This window comes from Rhinopithecus roxellana, chromosome 11, assembly GCF_007565055.1.
Source record: "Rhinopithecus roxellana isolate Shanxi Qingling chromosome 11, ASM756505v1, whole genome shotgun sequence".
NCBI lineage: Eukaryota > Metazoa > Chordata > Mammalia > Primates > Cercopithecidae > Rhinopithecus > Rhinopithecus roxellana.
The window spans coordinates 102,069,918-102,086,487 of record NC_044559.1 but is presented as its reverse complement, the minus strand read 5'-3'; the positions used below and the strand labels follow the sequence as shown (position 1 = coordinate 102,086,487).

The 16,570-nt window shown below is 37.8% G+C and overlaps 1 protein-coding gene across 2 annotated transcripts in view; it reads left to right on the top strand.

Annotated features, from left to right (window-relative positions):
• Positions 1-16,570, top strand: part of JMJD1C (jumonji domain containing 1C) — a 370,899-nt gene that overhangs the window by 40,242 nt on the left and 314,087 nt on the right. The window lies entirely within an intron of this gene.

Below are 16,570 nucleotides of genomic sequence, written 5' to 3'. Positions count from 1 at the left end.
GTACTCATAGCTTTGGAATGTAATGTACAGTGAGTTCGTCATACATCTAGATTAGGATGTAAAAGAACAAAAACTTGGAATATCCCTCCTCTCCATGCAGCTTTGAAGAGTCTTTAATCCAAGGGAAACCTACAGTTCTTTCTCTGCCTTAGGTTCTCTTCTCCTCTCTTCCACTTCCTCCAGCTCCTGTTTGTCTCTTCCTCCCTGTGTGTTTTACTACCTTGTTTTGGGGGTCTGTTTTCTCCCTTGATTTTTACCTCTTTCAGTCCTCAAAATGGTCTGAATAAACTGGAGATTAATTTATTTCTGAAAGAACTGTTTCTGTTTACTAAGTGAGGTTATGGAAGAGATCCAAAAATGTTCTGGGTGGCAGGAGAAGACATTTAAAATACATAGTTAATAAGCCACATTTAGATAATGTATAATTGACTGTGGTTTATTCAGAAATGTCTTCTGTTAAATAAAGCTTCTAAGTGAAGTCTCAAAGCCACAGAATTAAGAAAGGCTGTTTGTTCAGTCAATGTGATTACTGCTCATATTTTTAAAAGGAAAAAAAAGCAAAAAAAAAAAAAAAAAGATTAGTGTTTTATAAAAGGAAATGTGTCCACTATTTTAAAGATATAAATATTGTATCTAGTAGATATGGTATTTGCAATAAATGTGTTTGGACATATTGTCACATTCTGTTAATACCACTGTAATTTCCAAGTGAACTTTAAAAAAATTATAAGGTATCAATTATTTTTCAAATCTGAAAATTTTATCTGAAGCAAGTTCAAAAACTATTTCATTTTACAGCTATTTATCAACGTAAGGTCTAGAAGAAGACTTCATATCACTTATTAACAGTACCTATAATACAAGGAAATCCTATTTAGTTCCTTAAGAAAAATGTTTATAGTTTCTCAACAGGTAGAAGTTGAAAACATTTGAGGATTCAGTCTATGATATGATTAACCTAATTTTATAATGTGAACAGATGAGTGGTATTTATAAAATTTACAAATAATGAGCCTTAGTTCTGATGAGTCCACCATGTGATTAAACATAATTTCTCTTAATATAAATATGAATTATATACTAGGTGATGAAAATGCTTACCATTTCTTCTCCAGAACATTAATATCCTGTGAATTAGAATGAAAGTAAGGAGAGGACTGTTGTTGGTAGTCACAAAAAGGAACTTTTTCTTCCTTTATAGCTATAGCCAGAGTCCTGGGCTTTCTCATTTGCCATTTCCATGTTTTTTTTTTTTTTTAACTGAGTGATATAACAGCAACATAGCAAAAATAAGTTTGAATCCACAGTGCTTTCTGTCAGAAATGGTGCCTCTACCTATAGCCTTTCAAACTGGCTGTAATGAATAATAGTTTTTTTTTCTTTTTTTTCTTTTTACAGTAGTACTTTTAAATTGTCAATAACATCCACTGAAGGAAGCTTAAAATGTGTTTGGCCTGTAACCATTGTGCTCACAGCTTTCATTGATAACATTCTAGGGTGCCAGTCCCTGGAGTTGTGTTGGCTTTATAAAACTATAGTTTAGGCCAGGTGTGGTGTGTCATTCTTGTGATCCCAGTGCTTTAGCATGACCAATGTGAGAGGATCACCTGAGCCAAGGAGTTCGAAGTACAGTGAGCTATGATTGTACCACTGCATTCAAGCCTGAGTAACAAAATGAGACTCTCAAAAAAAAAAAAAAAAAAAAAAAAAGCAAACTATAGTTTAGGCTGTTTCTGGAGGATTCATTACTGCTCCCATCGAATGTACTTGGGAGACCTGCATAGGGTTGCAAAACATGGGCTTTGTAGGTCATTTGCATCTTGGCAAAATGGGACTCTTTCCAACAGGATCACAACCTTTTATATTGACCACAGAACGTTGTTGTCTCATTTGACAAACTCTGTACTACAACTATATACTACAATTTTTTAAAGATTTTAAAAAATTGTCAAAGTAATGATATTCATTCTTTTTGGTAATGGTATTCCAGAGTACCATATTTAGAAAATTCAGAAATCTGGAACAAATTAAAAAATACCTATTTGGCAAATCTATCACCCAAAGAAATCCGCTGATAGTATTTAGTCTTCCCAAAAATCTCTTCCCTCTTTTTGGTTACTGGGATCATTATTGTCTGAATCTTTCAAAGTAGAAATCTGGGTCTCATATGTCATTAGTTAAATTTAAGAAGTTCTGCTATTTCTGTGTCACTCTCAGTGGGACAACAAGACATCATGTGTGTCCTAATGTAATGGATTAGGAAAGTACATGTATCACCTCTGGACTGTTATGGACTATTTTTGCTAAAAAATTGAAACTGCATCATGTCTCTAGATCTAGATCTCACTACCTCTTTACAGGAAATACGGGGAATAGAATAGTAAGTTAACACCATGAGGGAACAGTTAGCTGAATTTAGGATATGAGAAATTCTCCAGGACAAATAACTTAAATGAGATTAAATGAGATTTAAAGAGACTTATCGACCAGATGCAATGTGCGGTTCTTGTTTTGTTTCTGGTTTACACAAAGTAATGGCAAAATTTTCATTTTTGAGGTAATTGAGGAAATTTGAGTACAGACTACTTATTAGATGATACTGAAGAATTATTGCTTATTTTGTAAAATGTGATAATGGTATTGTACGGTTACTTTCTTTTTTTTTTTTTTTTTTTTTTTTTTTTTTTTTTTTTTTTTTTTTGAGACGGAGTCTCGCTGTGTCGCCCAGGCTGGAGTGCAGTGGCCGGATCTCAGCTCACTGCAAGCTCCGCCTTCCGGGTTCCCGCCATTCTCCCGCCTCAGCCTCCGAGTAGCTGGGACTACAGGCGCCCGCCACCTCGCCCGGCTAGTTTTTTGTATTTTTAGTAGAGACGGGGTTTCACCGTGTTAGCCAGGAGGGTCTCGATCTCCTGACCTCGTGATCCACCCGTCTCGGCCTCCCAAAGTGCTGGGATTACAGGCTTGAGCCACCGCGCCCGGCCTGTACGGTTACTTTCAAGAAAAGTCTTGGGCCGGGCGCAGTGGCTCAAGCCTGTAATCCCAGCACTTTGGGAGGCCGAGACGGGTGGATCACGAGGTCAGGAGATCGAGACCCTCCTGGCTAACACGGTGAAACCCCGTCTCTACTAAAAATACAAAAACTAGCCGGGCGAGGTGGCGGGCGCCTGTAGTCCCAGCTACACGGGAGGCTGAGGCGGGAGAATGGCGGGAACCCGGGAGGCGGAGCTTGCAGTGAGCTGAGATCCGGCCACTGCACTCCAGTCCAGGTGACAGAGCGAGACTCCGTCTCAAAAAAAAAAAAAAAAAAAAAAAAAAGAAAAGTCTTTAACGGATAATGATACTTTCTTTACTATTTCTGGGTGACATAATACGGCATCTGGGATTTGCTTTAAAACATTCCAGCCAAAAAAAAAAAGGAGAGAAGAAATAAGATTGGCGGCCGGGCGCGGTGGCTCAAGCCTGTAATCCTGTAATCCCAGCACTTTGGGAGGCCGAGACGGGCGGATCACGAGGTCAGGAGATCGAGACCATCCTGGCTAACACGGTGAAACCCCGTCTCTACTAAAAAATACAAAAAAAGCTAGGCGGGCAAGGTGGCGGGCGTCTGTAGTCCCAGCTACTCGGGAGGCTGAGGCAGGAGAATGGCGTAAACCCGGGAGGCGGAGCTTGCAGTGAGCTGAGATCTGGCCACTGCACTCCAGCCTGGGCAACAGAGCGAGACTCCGTCTCAAAAAAAAAAAATAATAATAAGATTGGCAATTTGTCGGTATTGTTGCATGAAGGGTATGTGGGTATTCATTCTTCTTTCTCTCATTAATGTTTGAAAATTTTTGGAACAAAAAGCTGAAAAAATTAAGTAGTACATAAAAAGTGTATAGCATAAAATGTCGTAACAGCCTACATAGAAAGAAAACTGGGTCAGTGGTATAATTCAGTGTCTATATGATAAAAACAAAGCACCTGCTAGGGAATAGAACAACTCATGCTGATATTAAGACCAAAAAGTTTTCTTTATTAGTGGTTTTTGTTCATTTGTTTTTGAGACAGGGTCTCATTCTGTTGGAGGTTGGAGTGCAGTGGCAGGATCCATAGCTCACTGTAACCTTGAACACTTGGACTCAAGTGACCCTCCTGCCTCAGCTTCACAACTGGCTAGGACTGTAGGAATGTACCATGTGGTTACCAGCTTGACCTCTGGAGGGTCTGGAGACTAAGGTCAGCCATGCAGATAGCCCAGTAAAAACCCTAAATGCTAAGCCTCGGGTGAGCTTCCTGGTTGCCAGTACTTCCTGCATGTTGTCACATGTTGTTGCTGGGAGAAATAAGCCCTGCCTGCTTGACTACACTGGGAGAGGACAACTGGAAGCTTGTGCTTACAGTCTTCTATGCTCCTCTTCCCTTTGCTGATTTTAATGTTATCATTTTAGTGTAATTAACAGTAAGCAAGAGTATAATGTTTCTTTTGAGTTTTATGAGTCTTTCTGGTGAGTTCTGAGGGTGGTTTTGGGGATTCCCCACACGCAGAGCTTCATCCATATTGTTGCATGTATAATATTTAATTTATTGTTGAGTAGCACTCCATAGTTTGCCTGTTTCCCAGATGAGGGACATTTTTGGTTGTTTGCAGTGTTTGGCAATTACAAATAAACAGGCTGTGTACATTTGGGTGTAGAGGTAGGTTTTTGTATGAACATAGGTTTTATTTCACTTGGGTAAATACCTAAAAGTGGGATTGCTGGGTCATACGAAAAATATATGTTTAACTTTATTAGAAACTCTTTTTGCAAAGTGACAGTCACTTCCAGTCAGCATTGTATGAGAGTTCTGATTGTTCCTCATCTTCCTTTACTGGGTCATATGAAAAGTATATGTTTAACTTTATTAGAAACTCTTTTGCAATGTGGCAATCACTTCCAGTCAGCACTGTATGAGAGTTCTGATTGTTCCTTATCTTCCTTTACACTTGGTGTCTCATTGTGATTTTAATTTGCGTTTCCCTGATAATTAATGATGTTGAGTGTCTTTTCTTGTGCTTATTTGCCACTTGCATATCTTATTTGGTGATGTATTTGTTGAAATATTTTGCCCAATTTTTAAAAATTTGGTTTTTTTATTGAGTTTTGAAAGTTCTTTAAATATTCTAGTTATCAATCCTCTATCAGACATGCATTTTGCCAGTATTTTACCTCTATGACCTTTGGAGAGCAGTTTTTAATTTTAATTATGTTTAATTTTTAGTTTTATGAATCATGCTTTTGGTGTTGTAGGTGAGAAATTTTTGCCTATTCCAGTGTCACAAAATTTTTCCTCCTGTTTTCTGAAAATTTTTTAGCTTTATATTTTACATTGAGATCAATGCTCCATTTTGAGTTAATTTCAGTATATACTGCAAAGTATAGGTCGAGGTTCATTTTTTTTTTTTTTAGACATATGGATGACAAATTGTTCCAGCACCATATGGATGACGGATTGTTCCAGCACTGTTTGTTGAAGAGACCATCCTTTCTCTGTTGAATTGCATTTGTACCTTTATTGAAAAATCAATTGACCGTATAAGTATGGGTCTATTTCTGGACTCTCTTATTTTGTTCTGTTCATCTATGTATCTGTCTTTTTGCCAACATTATGGTGAGTTGATTACTGCAGCTATATAAGTAAGACTTAATATACTATAGTATGAGTCTTCCAATTTTTTCATTCTGAAATTGTTTTGGCTGTTCCAGTTTCTTCATAACTTATTTGGGTTTAGAATCAACTTGTTGCTGTCAACCAAAAAAAATGAATACCGTCATTTTGATTGGGATTGCTTTAAATTTGCAGATCAATTTGGAGAGAATTAGAATCTTATTAATACTGAGTCTTATTGGAATATTATTAATACTGATGCATGAACATGGTATATCTCTCCACTTATTTAGATCTTCAGTCTATGTCTTTTTGAGAGAGGTCTACAGTTTGTGTCTCTTAGCAATTTCTGTTTCATGTAAATTGATGAATTTTTTGTATAAAGTTTTTTATACTTTCTCTTTTATCCTTCTAATATTTGTGGAATCTGTAATGATGTCACCCCTCTCATTCCTTTTATTGGTAGTTGGCATATTTTCCCCTCTTCCTTGTCTAGAGATTTCTTTCTGCAGCTTTGATCTGCTGGCCTCAAATGATCTTCTTGCCTCGGCCTCCCAAAGTGCTGGGATTACAGGTGTGAGCCACCATGCCTGGTCTTTTAAAAAATGTTTTTAATTTAATTTAAAAATTTTATTTGTCTACTTATTTTAGAAACAGGGTTTTGCTCTGTCATCCAGGCTGAAATGCAGTGGTGTGATCATGACTCACTGCAACCTTGATCTTCTGGACACAAGCAATCCTTTTGCCTCAGCAAGCAATCCTCCCTCCCAAGTAGCTTGGGCTGCATGTGCACGCCACCAGGCCTGGCTAATATTTAAAAATTTTTTGTGGAGACAGGGTCTCACTATGTTGCCTAGGCTGGTCTTGAACTCTTGGCCTCAGTTGATCCTCTTGTCTCCCAAAGTGTCGAGATTACAGGTATGAGCTACTCTGTCCAGCCTATAATTTTTGATTGAATGCCAGCCATCATTTACGGTAAATCGTATTTATGCTGAGAATTTGTCATGACTCTTGTTCTGCTAAGGTGTTAGCATGGAGGGTTGAGTTAGTCTTGCCTGGAGTTGATAAGAATTTGCCTTTTATTGCTCTGATTACCTTCAGTGCGTTATCAACTACACACACACACACACACACACACACACACACACACACACACACACACACACACTCTCTCTCTCTCTCTCTCTCTCTCTCTCTCTCATTCTGTCACCCAGGCTGGAGTGCAATGGTGCAATCTCGGCTCACTGCAACCTCTTCCTCCCAGGCTCAAGGAATTCTCCTGCCTCAGCCTCTCGAGTAGCTGGGATTACAGGCACCTGCCACCACGCCCGGCTAATTTTTTGTATTTTTAGTAGATACAGGGTTTCATGTTGGCTAGGCTAGTCTCAAATTCCTGACCTTAAATGATCCACCCACTTCAGCCTCCCAAAGTGCTGGGATTACAGGGGTGAGCCACTGCTACTAGACCATTATCAACTTTAAATCTTTCTATTATCACCTAGTACTTAAGATGGGGATTGATGTGCTGGAAAGTTTTGACCCATGTTTTTACTCCATGTTTACCTGTTAGCCTTATCTGCGCACCTGAACTTCAGAGAGGGTCTCTCTGTGTCCTTTGCTACTTCTCTAGTAGTAGAATGCTCTTACTTACGTATTACTCGGAGCTACTTTGTGTTGTTGTGGTGGGCATGGGGCCTTGGATGCTGGTTAGCTTTGTGGTGGTAGGAATTGAGCTTTTTCTCTTTTGTCCTAGACCAGTATTTGTCTTAGGCAGACTTTGTTTTCCTCTATTCTTGATAATCCTGCTTCTCCCCAGTAGTAGGAGACCTCTGTTGTTTTGGTCTCAGGTTACTTTCCTGTCTATCCATCAGAAGTACATACAGTATCATCTAATTTTGCAGGAATTTGTAGGAAGTGTTTTCACATCCTGTATCAAAAGGAATATCTTTGGAAGCCATTTTTGACAAGTACCTGAACTTTTTAAGGTAGAGCTAACTATTTTCATGGAATTAGATCTTCCTTACTAAATAAAACATAGTTTTCAGTGGTGATAATGCAGACCAAATTGAAGGCTACTTCTGTTCCCTCTAGGAAGTATGTTTTCAGATGGATACAAAATTGTAAAATGGGGAGTATCCTTAGCTGTCCAGGGTTCATAAATGCAGTCCTAATGGAACTGAACATTTAAAGGAGAAATAATGACTCTACATATGTTGCAAGTAATAATGATGTAATTATTTATTATAACTGTAAAGGCAAGGATAATTATGTTTAGAATCATGGACATCTGCAAATTTTTATTATTTATCTTTACATTTTATACTGGTTTAACCATCACTATATGATGAAGATATAGGGCATTTCCAGCACCTTCATGCCACTTCACAGTCAATACTACCCACCCCCATGGGTAAGCACTATTCCAACTTTTATCAGCATTCATTAGATTTGCTGTAATTTGTTCATTTAACAGTTTGTCACATTTTCCTTATTACATTATTTCTCTTATTTTTAAAAATAATTTGAGAGTAGGCTGACTGTCCTACATAATTTGGAACTGTTGACCCCATTACTTTCAGTCTTTTCTTTGATTTTAGTTTGCTCTGTTTAACAAGTTGTTTTGGGCTGAGCACGGTGGCTCATGCCTGTAATCCTAGCACTTTGGGAGGCTAAAGTGAGAGGATTGCTTAAAGCCAGAATTCGAGACAAGCCTAGCAAAATAGTGAGATCCTCGTCTCTACAAAAAAATAAAATATATAATGCGCTGGACGTGGTGGTACACGCCTGTAGTCCCAGCTACTTGGGAGGCTGAGGCAGGGAGGAACGTTTGAGCCCGGGAAGTAGGTCAAGGCTGCAGTGAGCCATGATTGTACAGTGCACTCCAGCATGGGTGACAAGAGTGAGACACTGTCTCAAAAAAAAAAAAAAAATTGTTTTTATTTCTGTTTCATCCCCATCCTTTGGTAAATTTTCTTCAGGATTCAAGTATATGTCTCTCTCATCCTAAAACACTCGTCTTCACAGCTGTCTGCTTTATAAGCACTCTTCCACTCCCACTCATTTTAGCGATTGAGGAGAGACTCTCAGCAATCAGCTGACCAAAGCATCTAACGTACTTTTTCCATATTTTGATATCCTTAGCCTGTTCACTGAGGGTGATTTCCAAGGAGTCGAATTAGAGTCAGATGGTATGATTTGTTTAAGGCTGTTATCAGTAAAGATGGTCAGATTGCTTCCCAGTTTTGTTTGTTTTTGTTTTTGTTTTTTAGTGTACCAAGTGTGTATTTCTTCCTTTCTTTTTGGAAACAGAGTTTCACTCTTGTCACCCAAGCTGGAATGCAATGGCGCAATCTCGGCTCACTGCAACCTCCACCTCCTGGGATCTAGGGATTCTCCTGTCTCAGCCTCCTGAGTAGCTGGGATTACAGACGCCCATCACCATGCCCAGCTAATTTTTGTATTTTTAGTAGAGACGAGGTTTCACCATGTTGGCCAGGCTGGTCTCAAACTCCTGACCTCGGGTAATCCATCCGCTGTGGCCTCCCAAAGTGCTGGAATTACAGGTGTGAGCCACTGCGCCCGGCCCTGAGTGTGTATTTCAGTTTACTTTATGCAATTTAACAAAAATTTAGTCATAATTTACCAGATATACATAAATGATTTAAGTAGTGAAAGAAAATTCAGCTTCACAACAGTAAGTTTATATCTTGAGGAAAAGTAAAAGTACATTAAGAATGTAAAGCCAAGTCCAGTTTCGATGCAATAAGTGAACTGTAATTCCCAGAAGTTTTTTTTTACCAGAACAGGCGCAGTGGGTCACGCCTGAAATCCCAGCACTTTGGGAGGCCAAGGTGGGAGGATCACTTGAGGTCAGGTGTTCGAGACCAGCCTGGCTATCATGGTGAGACCCTGTCTCTACTGAAAAAATACAAAAATTAGCCAGGCGTAGTGGTGTGTGCCTCTAATCCCAGCTACTCGGGAGGCTGAGGCAGGAGAACTGCTTGAACTTTGGAGGCAGAGGTTACAGTGAGCCAAGATTGTGCCACTGCACTCCAGCCTGGATGACAGAGTGAGACCGTGTCTCCAAAAAAAAGTTTTTTTAACCAAATGTGTATTACTTCTACAACAGAGTATTTGTTTTACTATATTCTTGTCCTACTTAATGTTTTTTCTTTTTCATCTTTATTAGTTTTATAGAAAGTATTATATCTCTTTTGTATTTCTTTTGTAATTAAGGGATACATTAACAGATTTAAAATTTTTATTATAAAAATTTGAATTAGGCTGGGGGCAGTGGCTCACGCCTGTAATCCCAGCACTTTGAGAGGCCGAGGAGGACAGATCATGAGGTCAAGAGATAGAGACCATCCTGGCCAACATGGCGAGACCCTGTCTCTACTAAAATTACAAAAATTAGCCGAGCATGGTGGTGCATGCCTGTAGTCCCAGCTACTCGGGAGGCCGAGGCAGGAGAATTGCTTGAACCCGAGAGGTGGAGGTTGCAGTGATCCGAGATCGCGCCGCTGCACTCCAGCCTGGCCACAGAGCAAGACTCCATCTCAAAAATAAATAAATAAAATAAAAATTGTATTATAAAATTCCTAAAATACCAAAGAATACCTACATACTTTTAAAGCATGCCTTAAGGCTGCAACATAAATATATTAGCATATTTGGCTATATATGAAATTTTAAAACTTGTTAATACAAAAAGAAATTCCAGGGTGGGGCGCGGTGGCTCATGCTTGTAATCACAGCACTTTGGGAGGCCGAGGCAGGCGGATTACTTGAGGTCAGGAGCTAGAGACCAGCCCTGGCCAACGTGGTGAAACCCCATCTCTTCTAAAAATACAAAAATTAGCCAGGCATGGTGGCACATGCCTTTAATCCCAGCTACTCAGGAGGCTGAGGCATGAGAATTGTTTGAACTCAGGAGGCGGAGGTTGCAGTAGCTGAGATTACGCCATTGCACTCCAACCTGGGCAACAGGGAGACTCTGTCTCAAAAAAATAAATAAATAAAATGAAAAGAAATTGCAAGTGGGGGAAAGAAGCATCCATGCAAATTTAGATATAAAAGCAAATGAAGCAATTGCTTTTAAGATAATTTTTGTAGCTAGAATAGTTGAAATTATTATTACATATAATAATATATAATAGTTGAGGTAGGATTTTTATCTATTATAGATGAAGAAGGTATGTAAGGTTAAAAAGTGTCAATTCAAAAGTTTATTTCTAATGCAGAATACTGCAAAAATTCTTCCATTTCAAGTTAGTTTTGATAGACTATTTGTTTGTTTTGTTTTCCTTTTTTTTTTTTGAGACTGAATTTCACTCTGTGGCCCAGGCTTCAGTTCAGTGGCGTGATCTCAGCCCACTGGAGTCTCTTGCTTCACGGGTTCAGGTGATTCCCCTCCCTCAGCCTCGCGAGTAGTTGGCACTACAGCCATGGACCACCATGCCCAGCTAATTTTTGTATTTTTAGTGGAGAAGGTGTTTTACTACATCGGTCAGGCTGATTTCTGACCTCAGGTGATTTGCCCCGCCCAGCCTCCCACTGTGCTGGGATTACAGGCTAGAGCTACCATGCCTGACCTATTTGTTTTAATATAATGGTTTTATGATCAAACTTGGAAAGCAGAGGAAAGAAGCAGTTTTACAGTGATGTTTAAAAATGGTTATTTGGTACTTTGGTTTGTATTATATTAGTATGTATTAATATTAGTAATTAGTATGTAGTAATATTAATATTAATCATATGTATATCTTCTTTGAGACCTTTGAGAAATAGCATATACTGAAGTCTTTCTAACAATATTTGTTTTGCTAAGCAAGATTACTTTTGTCAGTCCTTTAACATTTTGGGGGTTTGAACCTACCACATGACAGGAAAGTATACTTTGCTCTTTGCTGAATTATGTGTGTTCTTGATCATAAAGTTCACTATATAATACCTAGTTTCATTGGTGAGGAAGAACATAGATGGAGTATATGGATAATATGCTGAGATTTTGAGTTGGTATTACTTTTTAGTTTAGATTTTACATTGGCTTTCCTTCATTTATCATTTTAATAAAAGTTTAGAACCTCCTTTACTTAATGAACTTGCATGGATATAAACAGAAGACTTTTACTCTGCTGCTATTAACTTGTAACAACAGTGAAAGCTTGTAAGATTAATAGGGACACGACCCTTTTGGAACCTAACCTGTTTGCAAAGTGCAAACTTGCATATTTTAATGGTAGTTAATAGTTGGAGCATTTATGAGAGGGATGATGAACAGAGAAAAAGTGCTGTGGGACACTCCAGGAAGACTTACTGTGTGCTCAATGGCAACTTCCCATTTCTTTATTTCTTGTAGTTCCTCACTGAGCAGATTAGGAATTTTCTAATGCTTTGTGTATTCTTTCTAAATTTTTAATTTTTTTATCGTTAAAAATCAACCTTGTTTTTAATAGAGAAGAGAATGTTGAAAAGAAGTGGTATGTTCCTGTGCAGCCAGAATTTAAACTGGAAACTGGATAACTGATGTATAGAATATACAATTAGAAGGCCCAATAGAGATTGCTTCACTTCCTCCTTCATTTCTTTTCTATCTTCTTTTTTTCTTCTCTTTCCCTCCTTCCATGGCATCAAGAAGATAGAAAGTTATGTTTGTATATTGACTCCATCAAGGATGTTATTTGAGACTGTTCTTTTTAGAAGACTAAGAATAGACTAGTGTTTTGGATATACACTCATAGGATCGTTTTTGGGTTTGTATTAAATTGGTAGTTTGGTAATGAAATGAATGTTTTCCTTGAGATTGTAACTCTTCCTTCTGTATCTGTTCTTTAGAAATTTTCCCAGGAAAAACCTTGCTTTTCTGTCGAAGCATGTTTTCAAAGGCTTAACATTGTACCTCCATGATTAAATGAGATAATGTATTTAAGACATTTTTTGAAGGTGATGAATACCCCTGTAGGAAGAACAGGAACTCGCATTTGTGTCTGAGATTCTAAGTTCCTCTTAGTTGGGTTAGATTTAGAAAAAGGTACATTTTGCTGTATTCATTCATTCATGCTGTAAAATGTATTATAATCTGTTAGCAAGGCCTAGTAGTGGCTGGGAGTATAGTTATGAACAAGACAAAGATGCCTTATGGAGCTTATATATCCAATAAAGGGAAAAATATAAATGATCAATTACACAATAAATGGTGTAAATACAGTTGTTGTAGTAGTAAGACAAATAAGGCATGTTTTGAAAATCTCTTACTGGGGAATCCTACAGAGTCTGAGAATCAGGGATGGTTTCCTTGAGGAAGTGATATTTTGATACTTGAGTTAATTTTTCATTATCATAAATGTGATTGAGGAATTTATTTTAAATAAATGCTTAGGGTATACAAACCCTAAATACACATTATTTAAGGTTTAATAAAAAAAGGTACCATAAATTTATATTCCATTTATTCTTGGTCTTCCACTTGCATAATTCAGTTGAAACTCTTGGTTTCCTTCATTTTAATAGTGGCTTGCACGATTCTTAGCCATATCTATATATATAATCTAAGACTTCATACATGCAGTCCATTATTTACACTTGACAATTAATAAAAGCCTTAAGTTGTAATAGATCTGAAAAATATTTATTAAAATGCATTAAATTTGGATGAAATCTATTGATAGTTCCTTAATTAAATAAACCAAAGCATTTCTGTTGTCTATCTTTCCAGTAGACTGTGAGCTTCTCAAGAATAGAGGTCCTGTCTCCAGAACCTTGCAAGATGTGACCCACATAGTAAGTGCTAAATACTGAACACATCAATTATGAGTAAACTGTAAATAAGGATGAAACAACTTGATAACTGACCTTCATGTTTCATTTAAGTGACTTTTTAGTGTAATAGTTAATAGCAGGGAGCCTTTGTTATCATAAGATCTGGTTTTGAAAACCAGTTTCTTCATGTGTATTCTTAGGCAAGTTACTGAACTTCTCTAAACTTCATTTTCCTCATCCTCAAACTGAGATTACGTATGTAAAGTACTTAGTATACTGTCTGACACATAGCAGGTGTTCTACAAGTGGTGGCTAATATTATTACAAAAGATGTGTTAAACTTTTTGTCTGTACTGGATAATATCTGTGATAAAGTAGACATGTGTAGTGGCATAAAATACTAGTATGTATGACAACAGAAAAGTGACCCTTTCCACAATTACATACCAAGTCAAAAAGTGAAAAATCTGTAACTACTAGGCTTTTGCTTATTCAAACTAAACTTCATGAACTGTTAATCACTGATAATTAAGTAGATAATTATGGTTCTTATGCAGTGAATACATTTTCTTCCTTTATAAGTCAGTTTTTAAAAAAAACAAACGAAATAGTTTGTGAGGTTTCTTTGTATTTTAAAGATTTTTTTAGAGACAGGGTCTTGTGATGTTGCCCAGCCTGAACTAGAAGTTCTGGACTCAAGAGATCCTCCAGTTTCAGCCTCCAGAGAAGCTGGGACAACAGGCACATGCCACCACCCAGCCCAAGCTGTTTTTATGAATAAATTTTTGTGAACTTCTAAAAAGGGAAAAAATCAAATAGTCTCCCAATCTTTGGTGTAGATTAAGATATTTGATGTATGAGGTTTGCTTGAATTGATGTGTGTGTAGGCATATTTAATGGACATATTTACACGTGGCGATGGAAAGACTAGAAAATCTAATTTATATTTCTAATTTTCAGCTTCTATAAGTAAACTTATTTTAAGTACTTCACTGTTATTCTTTCTGCCTGTATAATGAAAACAAATACCATCACTCTTCTGTTTCTGAGTATCTTTATGGAAGTAAAGAATGTAAGGAAACATTAAGAAACAAATACTCTGAAGTTTCAAAACCGACTTGAAAAAATTTTTAAATTCATTGTTATTTACAAAGTTATGATTTGCTGGCAAAAATAAAATAATACAAATACCGCTTGACACAAAATGAAGCAAAAAATGCCAGCAAACAAGCAAAAAATCTTTAAGGACTTTTTATTCTACATTTTAAAAAATGTACTTTTAAGTTTTTCCAACAGCAAAATATCCATGAATTAGTGTAAACTCTAGGCATTGACTGTAGTCAAGGGATTAGTAGAACAGAATTTGGACTATAGTTCTAAGAATATGAAGATATTTGATTAAAAATATTACAGGGATATACGCCCTCCTGAAAAACTTTGTTTCTATATATGAAATATTTTGATTGGTTTGTTGGATTACGTACTTTTCAGAGGACTGAAAAGGGTGGAATTCAACATGTAGTGGGAGTTCCTAGGGGCCCATGTAGAGCAGTTTGCCTGCAAAATTGAAAACAGCTGGCAGTTTTTATTTATATAAGGCAACCAGCAACCTGTACTCTTAAGAATGTAATTTGGTGAGTGGGATTTATGTAATAACTGATGAATTTGCATGTTTTTCTCAAATGACTTTATTTTTCGTTTGCTCCTAGGATATCACTGAAAATTAGGATTCAGGCATTTTTGCATTTTTACAATTGCATCATGCCCATGGTCACAAAGCAGATCATTGATGAGTTGGTATCTGGATGTTGATCTCCCTACTCTTTTTTTTTTTTGAGGCGGAGTCTTGCTGTGTTGCCCAGGCTGGAGTGCAGTGGGGCGATCTCCACTCACTGCAAGCTCCGCCTCCCAGGTTCATGCCATTCTCCTGTCTCAGCCTCCCGTGTAGCTGGGACTACAGGCGCCCGCCACTGCGCCCGGCTAATTTTTTTGTAATTTTAGTAGAGACGGGGTTTCACCGTGTTAGCCAGGATGGTCTCAATCTCCTGACCTCGTGATCCGCCCATCTCGGCCTCCCAAAGTGCTGGGATTGCCACCGCGCCCGGCCCTCTTTTATCCTTACATATATTGGATTATTGTCACCAAGCCACTTTACTGGCTCCTTAAGCTACACTTATTTTAGAAATCTTTATCTGTAATTCTTAAGATAATTTGCTGAGTATTATACAGTGTACACTGAAAAAGTGGACTTGGAAATAAAATTGCCCAAGCAAAGTTAAGTTTTTCTCTCAACTTGCCAATGTGCATTTTTGGATATGTTTTGCCTTTTTAATTTATTAGAGTTTTTTTTTGTTGTTGTTTTGGGGGGACTGAGTTTTTGCTCTTGTTGCTGGGGTTGGAGTGCAGTGGTGTGATCTCAGCTCACTGCAATCTCTGGCTCCCAGGTTCAAGCGATTCTCCTGCTGCCTCCTGAGTAGCTGGGATTACAGGCGTGCACCACCACCCCCAGCTAATTTTTTGCACTTTTAGTAGAGATGGGGTTTCATCATGTTGGCCAGGCTGGCCTCGAACTCCTGACCTCAGGTGATCCACCTCCCAAAGTGCAGGGATTACAGGCGTGAGGCACTGCGCCCAGCCTATTTATTACAGTTGTGTGTTTGGTCTTTAGATTAGCAAAATTCGACCATGATTATTAAAATCCATCTTCCTTATAATTTTGGTTTCTAACCTATTAGCAGTGGTCATGTTTCTCCACTTCAAATTGCCCAGCTTGAGTGTTCTAGAGAAAACAGATAAAAGCTTTATAGTTGTTTAAACATTCAGATTACTAAATTTTTTTTTAATAGAGGTTCAGGAAAATCTCTAAGAGACTGAAATTTAGAATATTTTATTGGACTAGAAGAATTTTTAAGTGGACTGTAATCACTAATGCTACTGAAAAACCACAACTGGGATTTTTAAAACTACCTATTAAAAAGCAGTATAAAGTGTGCCTGAAATCGAACTGCTCGCTGACATCTGTAGGGAGGTTTGATTTATAACAAAGAGGTTGATCAAAGAAGAGTGTTCCAAGAGATCTGTGTGTGGGTTAGGGAGTCCTATTGTAATTGGATGGGAAATAAATATAATTTATTTTCTTGAATTGTGATTGGTTAAAATCCTTTTCTTTCCGTGGTATTTTCCA